General features: G+C 42.9%; 1 protein-coding gene across 2 annotated transcripts in view; it reads right to left on the minus strand.

Moving 5' to 3' along the window:
• Positions 1-11,942, minus strand: part of RNF19A (ring finger protein 19A, RBR E3 ubiquitin protein ligase) — a 56,892-nt gene extending 44,950 nt beyond the window's left edge. Inside the window, exon 1 of one of the 2 annotated variants that reach the window (XM_055431750.2) lies at positions 11,800-11,942. The gene's annotated coding sequence lies outside the window, so the exon portion shown is untranslated. Of the gene's footprint in view, positions 1-11,035; positions 11,177-11,799 lie in introns of those variants that run through there. The other variant, XM_055431751.2, reaches the window with a different exon arrangement.
• Positions 11,943-13,582: the final 1,640 nt, after the last annotated feature.

The raw sequence follows: 13,582 nt of genomic DNA on the forward strand, positions 1-13,582 counted from the left end.
TTAGTCACTTCAGTCGTGTCCGACTCTGTGTGACCCCAGAGATGGAAGCCCACCAGGCTCCCCCATCCCTGGGATTCTCCAGGCAAGAACACTGGAGTGGGTTGCCATTTCCTTCTCCAATGTGTGAAAGTGAAAAGTGAAAGTAAAGTCGCTCAGTCGTGTCCGACCCTTAGCGACCCCACGGACTGCAGCCTACCAGGCTCCTCCATCCATGGGATTTTCTAGGCAATACTACTGGAGTGGCTTGCCATTGCCTTCTTCGACTCTAGGGTTAAAAGTGGACAATTAATAGTTTCTGAGATAATTTTTGTTTCTGTTCTTTTAGAAGTATCTCCACAGTCTCTAAAGTGTTGGTATACTCTTTGGTCTTAGTAAATCCAGTGGAATGAACTGCAAACTGAATTTTACCAGTTTTATCATGCATCTGAATAATTCTACTATTTGGACAATTACAAATATTAAGTATTTGGGCTAATTTTGTCATAACTAATTTTTGTGTAAGTTACTTCAAAAAGTATTGATAACAGCAGTATCCTGCCTCTCCAATTTTGGAAATTCATTTGTCTCTTTCTCCTAAAGAACATGAGGAGTGGGAAAAGCGGAGACCTCTGGTTAGGGTAAATCATTACGTGTGTGTGTGTGTGTATTTAATTTTACAACATATGTACATGATAAGGTAGAGCACAGACTAGAAGAGCTATGGGGCAAAGTCCTAAAAACTTTCCTTAAAACTTTCTTCAAATTATAAAGTAATTCTCAGAAGCAACAGTATATCTTGGGAAACAAGAGGTATAATAAGTAAAATGTTCTATTTTGCTCCAGATACACAGCATTTATAGAGCTTCCCTCTAAATATGTCCCCCCCAAAATAAAATCAGAACTGAAATACAAATGAAATATTTATTAATTTTACAGAAGAAAACAACTAAGGGAGTATTTTCAAAAGAAAGCAGGAGAATCTAGATAAGAATTACACAACAGGTAAATAATCATGAAGGTTTATCATTGTTATGGCTTTCTCATTAAGAATTCAAAAGAAACAAAATGGGTTTAACTATAATTATACAATATAGTATTTAATTAAACATATTAGATATTTTAACTATAAATGTTTAGCTACAGGAAACACCAACAATTTAAAAATCAGCAATCAAGAGACAGAGGGAATCTCAAATAAGTCGTGGAGATTCAAAAAATGAAAAGGCTACAAACTGGAACTATTCCACAAATACTAGTCATACACAGGTGAATCTGCTAGATACCCATGTGAGTTCCTCAGAACAACTTCATTTGATTGTGGAACCTATACTTCTAGTGACACTAATGTTCCAATCTAACATTAAACTTTGTAAGTGAGAAAACTGTAGTCTAGAGTTACTCAGTTGAATACATCATCACTAGCCATATGAGGCTATTTAAGTTTAAATTAATTAAAAAAAAATATTAAACTCCAGTTCTTCAGTTGCACTAGTCACATTTCAAATGCTCTGTAGCCATATATGCCCTTCTGAGGTTGTGCTAGTGGTAAAGAGCTCGCCTACCAGAGACATAAGAGATGCAGGTTCAGTCCCTGGGTTGGAAAGATCCCCAGGAGGAGCGCATGGCAACCCACTCCAGTATTCCTTCCTGGAGAATTCCATGGACAGAGGAGCCGGGCCAGCTGCAGTCCACAGGGTCGCAGAGAGTCGGACATGACTGAAGCGACTTAGCATGCACACATAGCTATATATGGCCACTGGCTACCATATTGGACAGTGCAGGTCTAGAATACTTCTGTCATTGCAGAAAGTTCTATGACACAGTGCTGGTCTAGCGATTACTTGATTTATCCATACAGCTAATGTGCCAGAACAAACTCTTAGTCCTCTTTCTACTATTTTACTTCCTTGACAAGACCTTCATTAATCACCTGGTTTCTGACTGATCACGTTGGCCTTTTGTTAAGTTCTGCTTACAAACATCCGTTTGCTTCCCACAGATAAATGAATTTTAAACTTTGCTTGGAATTCAAAGTCTTCCACAAGCTCACGTTAGTCTCTTACCATTCTCTGACATAAAAACACACTCCAGCTAACTGGTCTACTTGTTAAATATATTAATAAAACATAGTTTCACCTTCATGACACTTCCTATGTCTTTGTCTCTGCCTGAATACTTTCTTCTGCCTTCTTTGCTCTGCTTCTTAGGCAGCACAGTGGTAAAGAAGCCTCCTGCCCCCTGCTGATGCAAGAGACGCAGGTTCAATTTCTGGGTCAGGAAGATCCCCTCGGGTAGGAAATGGCAACCCAAGGGATTTTCTTGCCTGGAAAATTCCATGGGCAGAGGAGCTTGGCAGTCTACAGTCCATGGGGTCAGCAAAGAATTAGACACAACTGAGCACACACACACACCCATACCGCACTGCTCTGCTTAAACTCCTGTTATTCTTTGAGGCCCAACTCCTATCTTATGTCCACAAATCATTCTAGATCAGTAATTACAGATAAACTACTAAAAATTATTTCATACTTTTATACAGAAGTTTAAAATTTTCTAAACATGTCACCTACATATTTTACTGTCATTTTTGCTAGAAGTGTGGGGGAAAAGTTAAGCAGAGTAAAGGTGATCGAGAGTGTATGTAAGAATTGCTGATCACAATTTAAAACAATTTTTTACTTTTGGCTGTGCTGAAATTCCGTTGCTGCCTCTGGCCTTTCTCTAGTTGCAGTAAGCAGGAGCCACTCTCTAACTGCAGTGCACAGGCTTCTCATTGCAGAGGCTTCCCTAGTTGTGATGTGCGGGCTCAGGAGCTGTGGCACACCGGTTAGCCCTGAGGCACACAGGATTTTCCTGAAGCAGAGATCAAACCTGTGTCCCCTGCACTGGCAGGCAGATTCTTAACCACTGGGCCTCCTGGGAAGTGCCACATGACAATTTTTTTAAGGGTGATCAGAACTAACTGAGAAGATAACACTTAAACAAAGACTTGAGGGGAGTTAGCCATGAGGAAATCTAGGAAAAGAGCATCCAAGGGAAAGGCAACAGCCACTGCAAAGGCCTTAAGGTTAAATGTGCCTGATCTGTTCAAGGAATAGCCCAGAGGCCAGAATGAGGTCTAAGGGAAATGAGCAAGGAACATATGAGACAGGTCAGAATGTTATCAGCCCAGCTTGCGTAGGGCTTCACAGACCACTGTAAGAACTCTGACTTTTATTTCTAAGCGAGATGGGAAAACTTAGGAGGCTTAAGGGGCTTCTAAACAAGATCCAACCAGTCCATCCTAAAGGAGATCAGTCCTGGGTGTTCATTGGAAGGACTGATGCTAAAGCTGAAACTCCAATACTTTGGCCACCTCATGCGAAGAGTTGACTCACTGGAAAAGACTCTCATGCTGGGAGGGATTGGGGGCAGAAGGGGACGACAGAGGATGAGATGGCTGGATGGCATCATCAACTCGATGGACATGAGTTTGAGTGAACTCCGGGAGTTGGTGATGGACAGGGAGGCCTGGTGTGCTGCGATTCATGGGGTCGCAAAGAGCCGGACACGACTGAGTGACTGAACTGAACTGACTTCTATTCTTAACACTAGAATTATCCTTTTAAATTACTCATATCCAGATTCTAAATTATCTTGTTTCAGTTCAGTTCAGTCTCTCAGTCGTGTCTGACTCTTTGCGACCCCATGAATCACAGCCGCCAGGCCTCCCTGTCCATCACCAACTCCCGGAGTTCACTCAAGCACATGTCCATCGAGTCAGTGATGCCATCCAGCCCTCTCATACTCTGTCGTTCCCTTCTCCACATGCCTTCAATCTTTTCCAGCATCAGGGTCTTTTCAAATGAGTCAGCTCTTTGCATCAGATGGCCAAAGTATTGGAGTTTCAGCTTCAACATCAGTCCTCCCAATGAACATCCAGGACTGATCTCCTTTAGGATAGACTGGTTGGATCTCCTTGCAGTCCAAGGGACTTTCAAGAGTCTTCTCTAACACCACAGTTCAAAAGCATCAATTCTTCTGCCCTCAGCTTTCTTTATAGTCCAACTCTCACATCCATACATGACTACTGGGAAACCATAGCCTTGACTAGATGGACCTTTGTTGGCAAAGTAATGTCTCTGCTTTTTAATGTGCTGTCTAGGTTGGTCTGCAAGGAGATCCAACCAGTCCACCCTAAAAGAAACCAGTCCTAGGTGTTCACTGGAAGGACTGACGCTGAGGTTGAAAGTTCAACACTTTGGCCACTTTATGTGAAGAGTTGACTCATTGGAAAAGACCCTGATGCTGGGAGGGATTGGGGGCAGGAGGAGAAGGGGACGACAGAGGATGAAATGGCTGGATGGCATTACTGACTTGATGCACATGAGTTTGAGTGAACTCCGGGAGTTGGTGATGGGCAGGGAGGCCTCGCGTGCTGCGATTCATGGGGTCGCAAAGAGTTGGACACGACTGAGTGACTGAACTGAACTAGGTTGGTCATAACTTTTCTTTCGAGGAGCAAGCATCTTTTAATTTCATGGCTGCAGTCACCATCTGCAGTGATTTTGGAGCCCCTCAAAATAAAGTCTGCCACTGTTTCCACTGTTTCTCCATCTATTTGCCATGAAGTGATGGGACTGGATGCCATGATCTTTGTTTTCTGAATGTTGAGCTTTAAGCCAACTTTTTCACTCTCCTCTTTCACTTTCATCAACAGGCCTTTGAGTTCCTCTTCACTTTCTGCCATAAGGGTGGTGTCATCTGTATATCTGAGGTTATTGCTATTTTTCCCAGCAATCTTGATTCCAGCTTGTGCTTCATCCAGCCCAGCGTTTCTCATGATGTACTTTGCATATAAGTTAAATAAGCACGGTGACAATATACAGCCTTGACGTACTCCTTTTCCTATTTGGAACCAGTCTGTTGTTCCATGTCCAGTTCTAACTGTTGCTTCCTGACCTGCATACAGATTTCTCAGGTGGTCTGCTATTCCCATCTCTTTCAGAATTTTCCACAGTTTATGGTGATCCACACAGTCAAAGGCTTTGGCATAGTCAGTAAAGCAGAAAGAATAGAACAAGAAAGAGTTAAAGACAGTAACATGGAGGACAGTTTAAAGGTGGCTGCAATACCCTAGGAGAGAGATGATGATGGGCAAAAAGACATGTCTTAAAAGTAGAACTGACAGAACTGATATGGATTCCAACAGGATTTTGGCCTGATTAACCAGAAGGCTGAAACTGCTGTCCACTGAAATGGAAAAGGCTATGAAAAGAATAAGTTTTAGGGAGAAGCTAAAAGCAGGGGTTCCCTTTAAATCTTAGGTGAGAATGTGCATCCAAATACCCAAATGAAAAGCATGGAATTCAGGAAAAAGCTTGGCCTAGAGAGAAAATTTTGAGAAAAGTTGTTACCTGGATGGTGTGTAAAATCACAAGTATGGATGAACTCGCCGAAGGAGTAAATAAAGAAGTGTAAGGACTGAGCCCTGTGGCACTCCATCCTTAAGCTACAGGGTTTACAGCAGGATCCAGTAAAGGAGACGGGGAAGGTAGAAGGAATCACACCTTCATAAGACAAAACCTGTTGGTCTGTCCCATCAGTATTATGTTTTCACCCTTCCCCTAAATATAAACTATATCTTAAAAAGTCAAGAGCAAACAGGGGCAAACTGGCAGGAGGAGTGAAGAATGACATGAGAGACAACAACAATGTATCTTACAGAATATAAACTATTTCTTAGGCCTGTTCAGACTTGAGGGTATTCAGACACTTCCTCTGATATTTCTAAGAATGGATTAGCACTCCAAAGGAAGGGCTGTCTAATCTCTGATAGTCACAGTAAACGATACAAAATAAAGATAAGCAGAGATCTTTTTATTTTTGACTCTATATTAGTTTCCTATGACAAATTACCACAAAGTGAGTGACATAAGACAACAGAAATTTATGTTCTCACAGTTCTGGAGGCTAAAAGCCTCAAATCCAACAGGGTTATAATCCCTTTTGGGGTGGCACAGGAGAATTTGTTCTTCACCTCTTACAGCTTCTGGTGATCACAAGCATCCCTTGGCTTGGGGCCACATCACTCCAATTTCTCCCTCCACGGTCAAACTATCTCCACCTCTTCTGTTTATCTCCCTCTCTTTTGTCTGTCTGTAATTTCCCTCTGCTTTTTCCTTCTAAGAGCAACTTGTCATTGAATTTTGGACCCCTTGGATAGCTTGGGATGATCTCCTCATCTCAAGATCCTTAATTACATCTGCAAAGACTCTTTTTTCAAATAAGGTGTCATTCATGGGTTCGAGAGGTTAGCACGTGAACACATCTTTTTGAGGGCTACCACACAATCTACTGCATGATTCCAGAAATTATCAGTAAAGTGTGTTATGTTTATGCAAAAAGTCAAGGGATGTTCATCTATAATTTTAATAAATCATTATTTTTAATGAAAGCATATGGCTATCAGGAGATACCTATTTGGTTTGGCTATGTATTTGATTTAGCTATATTTGGCTATGCATAATTGCTTACCAGGTAACCACTGCAACCCCTAGTTTAGATAAAAGAATGAGTCATTGTGCTATACCATACATATCCTGTGATGACAGTTATTTTCCCCATTTATATGCACGTAATCAGTCCCCACCCTCTACTTCCAAAGGACTTTATTTCATGATTTTAAGGATGCCTATATAAGTGTTGGTTATTCATATAAACAAAAACTGAAGGATAAACTAGTTCATGCAATATTTAAATAGATAAGAGGTTTAATATTTTGTTCTGGAGTAGACCTAGTCACCTCTCTTGACTCAATATAAGAGCATTTTGTATTGATTTATCCACTGTAACTTACTCCAGTGTGGGAGGCACCAGGACCTCCACATACAGTAATCTCATGGGTACTTCGTCCTTCTGTTTTTACACTGAGATCTGCTATGACAAGTTACTAGTAATGAAAAAAATCTCTTTTGTAACAATCTTGTCTGAGTAGTTACATGTTTCAAAGACATGGGTGTGTGTGTGTGTCTGTGTGTGTGAGTGCGCGCATGAACGCACATGCTCAGCTGCTCAGTCATGTCAGGCTCTTTGCAACCCCATGGCCTATAGCCCGCCATGCTCCTCTGTCCATGGGATTTTGGAGTGGGTAGCTTCTCCAGGGTATCTTCCCAACCCAGGGATTGAACTCACATCTCTTTCATTGGCAGGAGGATTCTTTACTAATTAGCTACCAGGGAACCTTCAAAGACATAATTTATACTAATAAAATGAAATAGATGATAGCATATTCTCCCTCATTTTATAAACAGGGAAAGTGAGGCAGGGTCACTTTGAGAAAGTTGTACGAAAGAAAGAAGTCAGGTATTCTGACTTTCAGTTCAACTCAGTAATTCCAATTCAATGATACATGTGCTTCTGTATTTGGATTCAAAAGACATGTTAGAAAAAAACTATCAAAAAGACCAAAGAATTTCTGTGGAAAGGAACAAACATTTCAAACAAAATATTCCTAGAGCTATGCTTCTAGTGTAACCACATAGTGGAGCAAAGACAGTATGAATAAAACAATGCAAAGTCATTCATTAATACATGCTGAAATGGTATCTTTATATGTTGGATTAAATAATACATATTATGAAAATTAATTTCACTTGTTTCTTTTTACTTTTTTAATGTGACTAGAAGAAAATCTTCATGACTTACATTATATTTCCATTAGATAGCCCTATTATAGGTATGATATAATTACATTATACATACTTTATTCAGTTAGCAAATACTGAATCCAACATCTATCACTGTCAGGCCTTATGCTAAGTGCTGAGACTTAAAAGAATAAACAAAGATAATGGTCCCTGCCATCACAGAGTGTACATTATCTCTTACCTTCCACTACACATGTCATATGTATTATCTCACTTATGGTAATGCATAAGAATAACAGAACACCATTTGGGGAGCAAATGCCAATACCTGACTTAGAAATCAAAAAATATGAATCATCAGCACATTTATAGTACTGGTCATCTATTTTTGTGATATATTACTTACATTATTATGTAAGCATTCAGGGGTCTCCAGAGAAGGACAGAGGTTGAAAATGTTAAGTGTACATAATTTTAAGAGGCTGAGTTCAGATTTTTGGACCCAAGACCAAGATTTAAAGTTTTCTTTCAGCTTCAACAAGTCAGGCTGATTTCTGAGGATTTTGCGTCAAAATTCGACGCACAAATTTATTTGAGGGCTTAAACAACTCTTTATTGGTTCTGTCCTACTAAGACTTTCACATAAAAAACCATCATATAGAAAATTTTAAAAACTTAACAAGTAGCATTTCTTGAGTACATGACTTTTAAAACAAAATATTAGGTAACGTCAATAGGACAAAAATGTATAATGCTTTCTAGGCTAATAACTTTCAAGAAAATGTTACTAATAAACAAAATAATTGTTCAGGTTTTATTGACAGCTACAAAGAGCAAGCAAAAACTACTTTATCAAAAAGTGTTAATTTTTCTTAATTTAATACAGAAAGTATTACTGACATATGATAGCTATTGAGAAACAAAGTTTCCAAGTTTGAAACACCCAAAATGATTTCACTGATATTTTTGGTTGAAATCTACCATCATCTGAAATACAGATGTGTTCAGAAAAGGAATACTATCCCTCGGCTTTTAGCTGTGCAGGTGTGGTTATATATAGCTGCTTCAAGGTGATACAAAGCTACATATACAAACTGATACCTCATAACTTAAAAACTAAAAGGCCAAAGAAAAACAATAATTACTCTGGACTGGAGAAAAAAAAAATTACCTAAGGAAAACTTAGCTGATCTCCATAACTAATAAGATGAACATTTTGCTTCTAAGAAAGACCAAACCCAAACCTTTAAGCTAAAGTACTTCATATATGATCATGAGTCCTTTCAAACCATCATTAAAACTACTAGTGCTAGTTTGCCATGTACAATGCAAATACAATCAAATATAAAGTTAGAAATGCAACTTTCTGTTTTGGTCTTCAGTCCAAAATGGCCTAATTTTTATATGGGCCTTAAATAATACAAGATCATAAAGCTTAGTAAGCAGGAAACCAGCCTGAGTTTTTGACAATCAATTGTCACGTGTCAGACATCAGAAAAACAAATAAGAATTCTCTAAGATTTCCTTTATAACCTGAGTAGAGAAGAAACGAAGAAGAATTCAGATATAAATGCGACAAAATTTATCCCCAGCTTACTTTCTGCCTAGCACTTGACTAAGGACTTTTACATGTTATCACAAATATTTGTTCCTTCTCCTCCTTGGCAAATTCAGAAAACTACATCTTCAATCCTCAGTGCCCTCCAAACTGGGGAGAAGTGGGGTAGGGATGGGCAGGGATGATGAGAAACCAAAGAATTTCTGTGATAAATTTAAGTGCTTTAAAATCAGAACCTGCCATAATATACAAGAGATTCTTTCAAATGTTAAGTTTGTTTCAAATTACCTATATTTAAATCCATCTAACAACCCCATGCAAATAATACCTTTCAATCTGATTCCATTAGAGAGGCGACCTCGTGTGTCTTAATCAACAACTACAAAAATATTACCTCACAACTTCCTCTATTTCAAATTTGTGATGTGCATTTATTTTCCACCAAAATGCTGAAGTAGCTTTATAAATAGACACTTATCTTAGCATATTTCACATATTAAGTAGGAAAAAACATTGTTTCATTTAATCTAGTAAAAAGGCACCCAAAATTCTATAAATACCACAAACATTTTAAAAATTCCAATACTGGTCTAAAGACAGTAAAACGGGCTGTTCTTTATATAAACTCTAATGATCAGGTGAAAGGAAACACCAATATTTCAAATAGCTATTATCTGAAGACTAAAAATTGAGTTGTGTTTCAACTCCTAAGATAATGTTACAGTTTTAAAATATAACCTTACTGGAATCCTCCTGGAAGTCACAGATACTGAAAAACTACCAACCCACTCTCCTATTCTTGCCTGGAGAATCCCCATGGACAGAGGTGCCTGGTGGGCTACAGTCCATGGGGTCACAATCCGACTGAGCGACTAAGCACACCACTAACATTAATTGGCCCGATCTAATTTTTCCTCAGAAAACACCCTTTGTTAGGATATTAAAACAGTTCCTGAGGATATATGAAATGGAAATTTCAGTTACATTGTATACAATAATAAAAAGAGGAATAAAGCTAACAAAAAGGGGTTTTGTGGTTGTTATTGCCATTGCATAATTTGGTTTATTAAGTCCCAAGACTCTAAATCTTTACTATGAAATTGTAAGTAGCAGGCAACGAACATCTGAAAAGAAGTGTTAACAAAAGATCATCGCCATTTTCTAAATAGAAATATTTACATTTTGATTCAGTTCTGACAGCTGGGTGTTAAGGAAGCATAAACTGGCAAATACGGTAAAAATGGCTTGACTTATAAACCGAAGTGGAAAGATGCTTATTAAGATGGTTAATGGCAAAACTGAAAATGAAACTTGGGCATACCATCAGACTTCACACAACAAAATGGGTCAAGGAATTCAGTTAAAATAAAAGATACATATGTATAAACAAAAACAGTCATGTACTTACCACTTCCCCCCCCCAAAAAAAGGAATGGAAAGGAAAAATCAGGAACATTTTAAGGCAACCGATCAGAGGAAAGAACTGCTTTATTCCTCCACTGTTTACTAACATTTAACACGAGCATTTGCAGCCAACACCTGGGTTTGAAAATTGCAGCAGCATTTAAACGCTGTCCTTTCTAACGTCCACCCAACAGGACTTTCAGCAACATTTTGAATAGTAAATATTAACCAGAATAAAGCATCGTTCGTATATTTCTCTCTTCAAGAGCTAATGGGGGGGGCAAAAAAAAATAAGATCTTTCTTTCTCCCATATATAGCCATTCTTTTCCCTTTTATTTACTGCCCTTGTCGCGAGCTTAATGAACCCTAAACTTATTTTCCTTCCTCCTATTAATGAAAGGGGGTAGGGAACGATAGAGGGGAATTCAAATAAGAAAAACTGGAAATTAAAAACAGTGGCATTACTTGCTGGATGAAGACGGAGAAGTCTCTCAAGGTTTAGCATGAAGGAGACAATCCTGGAAGATCCCCGCGTAAGACACACTTTACCCCAAGGCCACACCAGTTTTCGTCGGTTTAATTTCTGCTTTTGCAGAGGGTGGCCGTCCCCCGGATGAACGTTCCCCGAGGCACGCCTCTCTCTTTTCCCCGGGGGAGCCCTCCAGCTGCACCGGGTGTGGGGGGTGGGGTGGGGGGCGTTGGCCCCGGCTCCGAATTTTGCAGCGAGGCCCGGAAATCGGTCCCGTTAAGAGCCGATTTCACCCATCAGGAATGCGCTCCGCCCCCGCCGCCGCCTCTCCGCCGCGGCCGCCCTCCGGGTCGCCTGCTCCGGGGGGCCGGCGAAGTGCCGGAGGGGAGCGCCGCCTCCGCCCCCGTCACAACACCGCCGGGTCGGCCGCCGTCGCCCCAGACTGCCCGGGCCAGGAGGACAGGGCTCGCGGGGCGGATCCCAAGCCTCGCCTCCCGCCCGCGCGGCCGCCAGAGCCGGGGCCGAGCCGCAAGGAGGGGACGCGGATCCAGCGCGAGGCCTGACCCCCCAGCAGCCCGTCGGCCCCCGGCCCCGCCGCGCAGAGCGCGAGAAGGGGCGCCTCTCCCGTGGGGTTCCCGAGTCCATTTCCGTCCCGGGGAGCGGCCGGAGAGCCCCGCGTCGGAAACGCGAGCCGCGCCCCTGCCCTCCGGCTCCCGGGGGCAGCCTTTCCCCCCTCACGCCACCCCGGACCCGCCCGTACCTTCAACTCCTCGGCAGGACGCAGGGCTGCGGGCGAGCAGGCCCATCTCCCGGCGGCGGCGGCGGCCAGCGGGAACACGGAGGAGGGTCCCTCAGAGCCGCCCAGGCGCCTCTCAGCTGGCGCGGGGGGAACGCAGAGGAGGGGTCCCGACGGCCGCTTTCCCGAACTCCTCCTCCGCAGTTCTGTCTTGACGGCGGCTCCCGGGAATCAGCGCCGCAACTGCCATTCTCGGCCCCGGCCCCGCTTCCCTCAGCCCCCGCTGTCTCCGCCCCCTCCTCCCACTCCTTCCTCCCGCCCCCTCCCCGCCCGGCCGCGCCTCGCCCCGCCCCGGAGCGCCGCCCGCGCGCCTTGCGTCGTGGCGTCACGCCCACCCCGGCCCGGCGCCGGACGCGCGCGGACGCGGGCGTTCGCTCTCGCACGTTCGCCCGGTTGCCCACACGGGAGCGTCCCGCCTGCGGCTCGGGTGGCCGGGAGTGTGGCGCCCCCGCCCCGCACCTCCTGCCTGACCTCCGCCCGAGGCCGTCAGCGGCCCTTCCTGCCTCTCTGCCCGCGGGACTTCTCCCGGCATGTGGGGCAGGTGTCTCTGGACGGGTAGGGGGTCGCCTGGAAGCCGCTTCTCGAGGTGTCGGGAGGTGATGGACTCGGGGACCCCACTCCCCGGCTTTCGGGGTTCCGCACGCCATTATTCGGTCCTTTTGTTTTCTCGCGGGTCACCTGCTGGAGTGGCAGATCCCAGGGAGAGCAGGGAGGGGCTGCTGCAGCGAGCTGCTTCGCTCTGCTGGAGGAAACGTCCTCTCAGAGTTCCCCCTCACCTTCTTTTAATAGAGCGCAGGCACTGCTAAAAGCAGCGCTTTTTAGCCACAATTTAACACCCTTTGTGAGGGTTCGGAGAATATATACCGCTCGCCTCTTTTTTTTTTTTTTTTTGTCCCACCTCTTTGCTATCACGAAGTCTTTTAAGTATTCAGAATTCATATTTCAGTCGTGTTTGATACCTTCTGCTGCTGCTGCTAAGTCACTTAAGTCGTGTCCGACTCTGTGTGACCCCATAGACGGAAGCCCACCAGGCTCCCCCTTCCCTGGGATTCTCCAGGCAAGAACACTGGAGTGGGTTGCCATTTCCTTCTCCAATGTGTGAAAGTGAAAAGTGAAAGTGAAGTCGCTCAGTCGTGTCCGACCCTTAGCGACCCCACGGACTGCAGCCCACCAGGCTCCTCCATCCATGGGATTTTCTAGGCAAGAGTACTGGAGTGGCTTGCCATTGTCTTCTCCATTGATACCTTCTAAATGACGTTAATCCACTTTTCCTGTCCATCCCGTCCTAAAAGCCAGTCATACCCTCTTTGAATTTTTTAACCTCCACATGACTGGTTATCAGTTCTTCTTAGTTGAATAACATTCAGGCCTTTCCTTCTTAGTTGATGTCAAGATTCAGTCACTCTGGAATACTGAGAAATAGGGATGTGATGCATGCTGGACAGTGTGTCTTTTTGCCATCTGTTACTTAACTAAATATATCACCCTATCAATCCTTGTTTTAGTGTGTCTAATTAGACACAAAGGAGCCGTGGTCTTTCAGAGCGTACTTGGTATCTTTGGTAACCCAGTAAATGTTTACCAATTACAAAACTAAACAATCTAGGCAGTTTAGTTCTAAGTATCTTTGACCACAAATCTTGAAATAATCATAAATATGTTCGTTTTCATTTATCCGGTGTTTTAAAGCTGTTATATATTCCTTTCAGTGCTATTTGAAGGCTGCCAGCAATTTATTAAGTGGGAT

This window comes from Moschus berezovskii, chromosome 16 (genome assembly GCF_049115385.1).
Source record: "Moschus berezovskii isolate FMDL1 chromosome 16, NW_MosBer_1.0, whole genome shotgun sequence".
Lineage (NCBI taxonomy): Eukaryota > Metazoa > Chordata > Mammalia > Artiodactyla > Moschidae > Moschus > Moschus berezovskii.